At 40.4% G+C, this 9,817-nt stretch overlaps 1 long non-coding RNA gene across 1 annotated transcript; it reads left to right on the top strand.

Annotated features, from left to right (window-relative positions):
* The first annotated feature begins 6,779 nt into the window (after window positions 1–6,779).
* On the top strand, window positions 6,780–9,388 carry LOC113884204. Its single transcript, XR_003508823.1, has 3 exons — window positions 6,780–6,927; window positions 8,457–8,569; window positions 9,204–9,388. It is a non-coding gene; the product is annotated as an uncharacterized LOC113884204 (long non-coding RNA).
* The last annotated feature ends 429 nt before the right edge of the window (window positions 9,389–9,817 follow it).

The following is a 9,817-nucleotide window of genomic DNA, read 5'->3' as shown; positions in this document are numbered from 1 at the left end:
AATGTATTTCCCCTGAGTGTGAACTGAACCTTCTTCCTTCTTTATCCCTCAACCAGCCCATTTATTGTCTGTTTTTTCTTACTGATCAAGTTCAAGTGATGGCCATGTCAGCCCGTTCTCCCAGACTCACAGTTCAGTTTTCCAGGCTAATATTTCAACAGTCTGTTAGTGTTAGCACGTGATATGCCCCACAGTATCATAAACACAACTTTTCTGAAAATAAACTCATTATCTCCCCCATCTTTCCTCAGCTCTTGCCCTGACTTCCTTATTTGTGCCAAAGACATCATCATTAGACCACTTCTCTCTATCCTGGTCTGATTATCACAGGTAATTTACAATTTTTTTTTTATTAAATTTTTGGGGGCTGCAAAATCGTGGCAGATGGCAACCACCACCATGAACTTAAAAGACACTTACTCCTTGGAAGAAAAGCTATGGCCAACCTAGACAGCATATTAAAAAGCAGAGACATTAATTTGCCAACAAAGGTCCATCTAGTCAAATCTATGGTTTTTCCAGTAGTCATGTATGGATGTAAGAGTTGGACTATAAAGAAAGCTGAATGCCGAAGAATTGATGCTTTTGAACTGTGGTGTTGGAGAAGACTCTTGAGAGTCCCTTAGACTGTGAGGAGATCCAACCAGTCAATCCTAAGGGAAATCAGTCCTGAATATTCATTGGAAGGACTGATGCTGAAGCTGAAACTCCAATACTTTGACCACATGATATGAAGAACTGACTCATATGAAAAGGCCCTGATGCTGGGAAAAATTGAAGGCAGGAGGAGAAGGGGATGACAGAGGATGAGATGGTTGGATGGCATTACTGACTCAATGGACATGAGTTTGAGTAACCTCCAGGAGTTGGTGATGGACATGGAAGCCTGGCGTGCTGTAGTCCACGTGGTCACAAAGTGTCGGACATGACAAAGTGACTGAACTGAAATGAACTGAATTTACAAATAAGAAATTTAAAAATAATTTTTGTTTTCCTTCCTTATTTACATTTAATTTATAACATATCTTCCTAAAATATTTCTTCCTAATATATCTCATATATGTTGTCCCTGACATTCATTTTTTCATCACACTGCTTTAGCTAAAATTTGCTTGTTTGCTCCTCTTCACCATTGCACTAGACTTTGATTAATACTTTGTTTCCTGCCCCAAATACCTGTTGAGATGGGAGGGATCAGGTGGCACAATGCAGATGCTAAGCTATCTATATTGGTTTTATTTAAATCCTTTTCTCTCTCTCCCTTCAAGAGGTGGAGTTCCTCTTGAATGTAGGTTGAATTTAGTTGATCAAATTCTAATAAATAGGAGTAGAAGTGACTGTGTGAGACTTCAGAGACTAGGTCATTAAAAGCACCAGGCTTCCTCTCCTTTTCCTTGGCCTTGGATCATTCACTCCAGGGGAAGTCAGCCCCAATGCCATGAGAGTGTCAGGTAGCCCTGTAGAGAGGGTTGTATGGTAAGAATCTAAAGACTCCTAGGAGAGCCATGAGACTGAGCTACCTTTGTAGATCCTCCAGCCTACTGAAGTCCTCCTGTGATTACAGTCCTGGCCAACAGCTTGACTGCCACCTCCTGTGTTACCTTGAGTCAGAACCATCTTACTAATTCACTCCTGGATCCTTGCCCCTTGGAAACTGTGAGAACATAATTGTTTGTTGCTTTAAATTGGTACTTATTTAGGTCATGTCTTTAGCAGCAATAGACAACTAATCTATTAGCTATCTTTCATCTATCTTTCACCCTGCTCCAAGGTCAACTTTAAAGGGAGCATTCTAATGATACCATGTCAAAGCTAAAACTTTCCAAAGGCTTTGGAAATAGACTTCCCACTAGATAAAGTCCTGTCTTTTTAGTCTGGTATTCAAGGCACTCTACAATATATCACTCTACAATATATCTCTTCAGCCTTATATCCCAGAATACTCCCTATTACAGTGGATGTTCAGCCAATTGAGAATGTTATCCATTCTCTATGTAATACATTGTATTTCCTATACCATTCCTATTTCTGAAAAAGGAATGTAGTAGCTTTCTTATGGTGATCACAGAGACTTTTAGATTCACCATCTTTTCAAACCCTCTTCCTTAAATTCAGGCAAAAATGCTTCTCTTACATATAGTGGAAGGGGAGAATTTAGAAAGAACTTAGGATTATACTATACTTCAGGTCATCTGGTTTTTCTGCAGTTAGACTGTTTTGTTTGGTTAGGGGTGTGACTGCCCTCTTTTCTCTGCTCTCAGACTCTATTGCGTTTGGCTCGGGCCCAGTTCCTGCAGGGCCGCTGCTTTCTGGAAATCCCTAGCTGAATGTTTACCTTCTGTCTCCTGCTGGTTCATGACACTTGTTCCAATCTCCTTAATATTTGAAAATTATTCCCACCCTGACCATAGATGTGAATCTCCTTTGTTTTCTTCAATTAGCCATTTTTAATTCTATGGCTCCTACACTTAGACCTGTAATTAAATTCACTTCAGTATCTTGGTTTCTTAGAAAGCAAAATACCCAACACATACCCCTTCCTTCTCAGAGGACTCCCAGCCATCTCTGCCCTGCCTGGAGGTCCACCGAAGCAGTAACGGGTGGCTTCTCCAGTCCTCTGAATGCTCCTCACCATACATGGAGCCATACATCTGTGAAGTTGATGATAGGATGATTTCATGCATCATGTGCCTGGAAAAATTTCTCTCTACCTCTTTTCTTTCTTTCTTTTCTTCCTCTTCTTTCTTCTCATTTTCCTTCTTCTTAAAAAATTGAATTAAAAATTCATTTTTTAAAATATTTTCTATATTTTTTCTGTTTCTCTACTCTTTTCCATTTCTCTCCATGCTTTCACCTTGTGGATAATGTGCTTGTGTAAAAACAGTTAATGCTTTAAATTTTAGCCAAAAAAAATAAAAAGCCAGTCAAGTCCCCCTTCCCAGCAGCTGTTGTAGGAAGGGTGGACTTTCAATTTCTCCTGCCTGATGCCTCTGAGTTCACAATGGGAACAGCTCAAGTCCTGATGCACAGTGTCCATTTAAATTATCTTAACATATGTATATGGATCAATTAAAGCCTATTTTTGCTCAACTGTCCCATGAGAACAGAGTAGTCAGGCATGAGTCAGCCACCTGATATGCCCTTAAAGTGGGCAGTGACTTGTAAATATTTCTCAGCTCCCTAGGTGCCACACTCCATTAGCTTATATCTGAAAGAACCAGAAAAAAGTCACATTTGCCTCTTTAAGACTATCACTTATTTGTTTGGTATGCCTTAGGCAATGACAATCTACCAATCCTTCTACATGGAGACAATCATATTGATCATCTAGAAAGGGATATGGAAAACTGGAAGGACAATATCTTCTACAGGATAAATCTAAGTCTCAGAGAAATAAGTAACTTGACCAGGAACTAAGAGAGAAAGAGGAATCAAAGGAACAGCTCAGTTAACCTAACTGCCAGACCAGTGCATATTTCAGGGAGTTATGCTGACGAGATGTGATAATTAGTGACTGTTCATTTGGCTACAGTGCCCAGTTGTTTGGTCAAATGTAGTCTCAAAGTCTCTGTGAAATATTTTTTAAATGTGATGAATATTAAATTGGTAGACTGAGGACAGCAGATCATGCTGCCATAATGTGGGTGGGCCTCATCCAATAAGTTGGAAAGCATTTAGAGAAAAGATTGAGCTTTCCAGAGGAGGAGGGAAATGTGTCTCCAGATTGTCTTATGAGTAAATAAATACTCATCAGAACTTCCAGTCTGCTGGTATGTTCCACAGATTTCAGACTTGCTACCCACCATCATCTCATGAACCATTAAAAACAAATCTACGAATATATCCTATTTGTTCTGTTTCTCTGGGACCTTAGCTAATACATAATGATACTGAATGTAAGTCATACTTATCATCCAGATACAGGAACATTTGTACTATTGTATTGTGCTAGTCATTGGAAGGACTGATGCTAAAGCTGAAACTCCAGTACTTTGGCCACCTCATGCAACAAGTTGACTCATTGGAAAAGACTCTGATGCTGGGAGGGATTGGGGGCAGGAGGAGAAGGGGATGAAGGAGGATGAGATGGCTGTATGGCATCACCGACTCTATGGACATGAGTTTGAGTGAACTCTGGGAGTTGGTGATGGACAGGGAGGCCTGGCGTGCTGCGATTCATAGGGTCGCAAAGAGTCGGACACGACTGAGCAACTGAACTGAACCGATTGTGCCAGTATTCCTTACTGCTCCTGGAATTCCTGAGTAGCACCTACTGAGTTCTTAGTATACAGACTGCACTAAATATTTTCCATAGATCATGGTTTTAAACTATACAGTAACCATCCAAAGTTGCTGAATATTTTATTTTATGCAACTGGCTTTAAGGAGAAAAAGGATAAAGGAAAAGAAAACAGAAGAGAGGGAGGGCAAGGAATGAAAAGGAACACTTGCCCATGCCTACACAATCAGAAAGAGGAAAATCCAGGACTTTGATTAAACTCTAACTCCAAGAGTCACATTCATACCAGTACACTGATCTTAGGTAAAGGCAAATCCACTAGTAACCTGTGAATTGAGGCTCTGACATTAGGGACTCTAAGCTCATGAATAGCATTCAGTTTCATAATCCTGTTCACTAGCATTACTAGTTTCTAAGTAGCTGGCCCTAGTGAGAAATGGGTTAAACTTGAACTGAAGAACAAAGACTGATCAAACATTATCAAAAGATAATCTACAAATCAAACCTCCAGATTTGCTGGTTTCTTTAGAATAACTGAAATATGGAAGTTTCACACCCCATTTAGTTTATTTACATGCCATCACTGGGCATTAGGAGTATACATAGATGAGGTTTTCTTATTTTCACTTGAAAGTAAAAGAACCATACCTGCTTAAATGCTAAAGTCTTTTAAAATAATTGTTAACAACATTTTCTAAAATACACTATATTTGCCACCACCTTCCCTCAAAACAGAGACTGAACATAACTCAAATGCATCTTTAAGACATACGATGACCACTACTACTACACCTCTTGTTCACAGAACACCTAATGATGCATGAAGAATTTTTTTTTTCCCTGCACTAAAGAGAATTGGATGTCTGGGATTTTATAGTTCTGTCTACTTCTTATAATGCTCAATTTCCTTGTATATCTCTAGTAGCTTTCCTGGTGGCTCAGTGGTTAAGAATCTGCTTGCCAATGCAAGACACACAGGTTTGATCCCTGGTCCAGAATGATCCCCTGGAGATGGAAATGGCAACCCACTCCAGTATTCTTGCCTGGAAAATCTTATGGATAGAGGAACCTGGTGGGCTATAGTCCATGGGGTCTCAAAAGAGTCAGATATGATTGAGCAACTAAAATAACAACAAAATCTGCTGGTACTCCTCTCCACTGGCTTCAATGTGTATTTACTGCCTCTTGTATGTGAGGTATCTAAACCTGAAATCATTTTTATCTTTGCCAAGACCCTCTTTTTTAAACAGTATTGTTATTCTCTATGCCCTAAATTTCATAATATTTAACTTCTTTTTATCTCTTGTTTCTCAAGTTGAACATATTGCCAAATTGGGTTGCATCTACTTTCTCCTATAGATTTTTGGGTGACTTATCTTGGAGAAGGTAATGGCACCCCACTCCAGTACTCTTGCCTGGAAAATCCCATGGACGGAGGAGCCTGGTAGGCTGCAGTCCAGGGGGTTGCTAAGAGTTGGACGTGACTGAGCGACTTCACTTTCACTTTTTACTTTCACACGTTGGAGCAGGAAATGGCAATCCACTCCAGTGTTCTTGCCTGGAGAATCCCAGGGACGGGGGAGCCTGGTGGGTTGCCGTCTATGGAGTCGCACAGAGTTGGACACGACTGAAGCAACTTAGCAGCAGCAGCAGCATTAACATATATAATTCTCCAGCAAGATTTATTCAAATGGGCTACAGTCCATGGTGTCACAAGAATCGAATATGCTCTGAGCAAGCAGCACAAAGAGCTGCAAACAGTTGTAAGAAAAATCAGGGCATGAAAAAGGTTTGAAAATTGTTGCTAAAGTTATGACTCACATGCCCAGTAATATGCCTTGAATCATGTAAATAAAGGTTAGAATTTTTTTTTTTAATTATTTAGTTGATGACTTAGACTGCTTCTTTAAAGTTACACACCTTAGAGACTGTCCTGTGATTTAGTAGCTATTTCAGATCCCGTGTGTTGAAAAAAACGACAGAGCAAATGTTTAAACGCACTCTTTATTTTTCATGGATTGAGGGCCATTCTACACCCTCAGATCCTGGGTTTGTGGTAGTCATTTTTCTCACTTCTCCTGGATCCTTTTCTATTCAAGGATCTTGTCTGTGCTGTTCAAGGATGGGAGAGGAAAGGTATCATGGAAAGAAGAACAGAGGCTAAAAATGTGCTGCAGAAAAGAGGCTTTAATCTGGATGCAGGAGTCTGTGCTATGATCTAACTTGTTATATGTCCATGAGAAAACATCTCAGTCACAGGAGGTGACTAGCTAAGTCCACACTCTAGCATGAGACCCAGCACCGAGTCAGTGCTTAAGGAATACTCAGAATGATTTCTTATTCCCCCTCCAGATCTAGAATTCTGAGTCTCTAATTCTAGCCAAGCAGTTCCGGCAGACTTGATTCTTAATAAAGATATTCCCCAAGCACTGAAAATTTGGACTCCAGCTGCCGAGTTACTTTCTGCCTCTGCTTCCCAGGAGAGGATGCATGGCAGTCCCATTTGTAATGCCTATAAAATTATGCAGAGTGGACCACTGCAATATACCTAATAAACCATCTGGCATTGCTTTTGTTTTTCCCAGAAACTGCCTAGCACACATTATACCAAAAGGAGTGCATCTGCCTACACACAGAGCACACAGACCGGCTTGCTCACTGAAGTTTTCCCTACTGAAGAGTTCAAGGTGAGTCAGTTACCGTACACTGGATTTATTTGTTGTCTCCCAGAATTGTAAAGGGGCTGCCTAGGTGGCTCAGTAATAAAGGACCCTCCTGCCAATGCTGGAGATGTGATTAGATGACCTAACCCTGGGTCAGGAAGATCCCCCAGAGAAGGAAATGGCAACCCACGTTAGTATTCTTGCCTGGGAAATCCCCTGGACAGAGGAGCCTGGCGGGCTACAGTCCATGTGGTTGCAAAAGAGTCCGACATGATTTAGCAACCAAACAATAACAACAAAATTATACAGAGCTGGAAGCCAGGTCAGTGCAGATGCTAAAGGAAGAGGAATAGTGTGGAGAAGGTGGAGAAGAAGAAAGTGTAGACAAGATCTGTTTGGGCTTGATAACTAATGGACAGTTACTCTCATCTGGCTCTTTCTTTCTGTCACTTTCTGAGAGACTGTCCAAGAAGCCCTGAGATTACTACATGATCCATTCCCAGAAGGTTTGGAGGAAGTGGAATCCACATTGTCCCAGAACCAATGCTACTAGGATTGAAGTGTGTATTAGGGATCACAAGCTCAGTCTGGGAGAAGTTGGGATGCTTTAATTGTGGGTCCAGTGTGCTTGCTTTTTTGTTTTTTGCTTTCTTATCAAATCCTAGTTATTCTGTCACATAGCTCAGACCTAGATATTTGGCCAAGTTTTTTGAATGGACTTTAGCCCCCTACTCTGTTCTGCTAAGAATCCACTTAAATTGAAGCCAGATACCTTGATTGGTTTCTGCTATCCCCTGTCCCTCAGGGTCAGACCTTACTGGCCTCCCAACTTTAGGACATGCAGTAGAGTCTTATTCATAAGAGACAGATACAGATAATTGAGGACACTTATATTACATCCACCAGCCTGACTTTTCATGTAATCAATGACCAGAATCTTTAGGTTGCATGTTTCACCAATGGAATTGGGCTAAACACAATCTAGATTTTTTATGCCTCTTTAGATAGTACACTGAGGTCAAGAAGTGGCCACTCACCTGTGTCAGTCCTGGCTCCTCAGTCCTTTCCAGGCTTGCTTTAGTCTTCCTTCCCACTTAAGTCTCATGATGCACCATGACTGAGTGGGACATCCCAAACCAATCAGTTTTTTTTTCCTATTTGTAATAATATTATGGACTCTCATCAGTTACAAATAAAAACATGCTTGGTCAAGTATGCTTGTATATAATAAAACCTCAAGGCTTAATTGGAAAAGGCAATGGCAACCCACTCCAGTACTCTTGCCTGGAGAATCCCATGGGTGGGGGAGTCTGGTAGGCTGCAGTCCATGGGGCCGCTACGAGTCAGACATGACTGAGTGACTTCACTTTTACTTTTCACTTTCACGCATTGGAGAAGGAAATGGCAACCTACTCCAGTGTTCTTGCCTGGAGAATCCCAGGGACGGGGGAGCCTGGTGGGCTGCCATCTATGGGGTCACAGAGTCGGACACAACTGAAGCGACTTAGTAGCAGCAAGGCTTCATTTTGGGTTATTACTTTTCACTCCAAAAGGATGGGCCAAAGTGAGGATGGAAGGTCTTGCCCTGCAGTGAGGGTACTGGGAAGACACCACATTCAGAGGTTTGAGAATCAGTAAGGAAGCCAGTCTCTAGTGCACCAACCAGGTCTGTATCTACGATTTACACGCAGCTCCCCTGGGTGGCGCATGAGCTGCTGGGTTTCGGGTTACTTCATGATGGAATTTGGAAAACACTTCCTCTATATCTAGTTGTTTACCAGAGTTAGTAGCAAATATCAGTTCTTTCCTCTGGGAGGGCTTAGGTGGCCTATCTTCCCTGTGTACCAGTCAAGTAAGGTCAAAAGGTCTAAGTCTGTTTGTGAAACTCAACTGCAAAGGCTGAGACAGGATTTGTAGTGAGCTTTCAAAAGAATGATAACTCTTCTCCTTGTGTAAACTTTCCCACCACTATATCTGGAGCAGGGAACTGTGTGAACACATAATTTTTCTGTTTTAAACCATCTCCTATTTGTGGCTTACCTGGAGGAGGGCAAGAAGGAGGGTGCTAGAGTGGAAAAGGAGGGGGCATGCCTATTAGGAGTCCTGGGTTGGAATTCTGACTTTACTGTCCTACTGGCTATGTGACCCTGGACATGGCACTTAAGCTCTCCAGATCAGGGTTCCCGCATTAGTTAAATGAACACACTACTTTGAAGTATTTGCATGTTTTAAATCACTTATTCCTTATAACATAGCAGATGTACTATTCATCACCTCCTTTATCTCCTCTTCTTTTATAGGTCATTGTCTCCTACTTGGATTAAATCCTTCCCATCCTTCCGTCCCAAAGTCCCAGCATCCTTGCAACATGTTGTATAAAATTAAGAGGTTAAAAAGAAGAAAGGATATTTGCAGAACATTTGGAAATACATCTAAATATTGGGATACTATACTGGGTAGACCAAATAACTTTGTGATTATTTCTCTGTCCTATTTAAAACAATAAAAAGAATTCAATAGTTACCTGTCCCTCTAGATTTCCTGAGAGTATTTTCAGATTATTTCTATGGGGAAAAATAAAACAAAAACTCATGTGAAAAAAAAAAAAAAAACTCATGTTAATTATTTCCCTTGTTAATTATTTCTACATGCATGTGCACATATCTGAATAATGCACATATTTACATTATATTTATACTGTAACATTTTATTAATCATGTTCATTTGTGTGTATATACATGTATAATACATACATACATATATATATACACACACACAGCATGTTATACAGTTTAAAAATTTTAAACATTTGAAATTTTCTGAATTAAACTGCAAGTACCATAACAGCAAAATGTTTTCATCTCAATATAAATTGAAAAAAATGAAACAAAAAGTATTTTTTACCTAGAGAAGT

This window comes from Bos indicus x Bos taurus, chromosome 26 (genome assembly GCF_003369695.1).
Source record: "Bos indicus x Bos taurus breed Angus x Brahman F1 hybrid chromosome 26, Bos_hybrid_MaternalHap_v2.0, whole genome shotgun sequence".
In the NCBI taxonomy this organism is placed as follows: domain Eukaryota; kingdom Metazoa; phylum Chordata; class Mammalia; order Artiodactyla; family Bovidae; genus Bos; species Bos indicus x Bos taurus.
The sequence above is the reverse complement of the archived record's forward strand: the minus strand, read 5'-3'. Positions and strand labels throughout refer to the sequence as shown.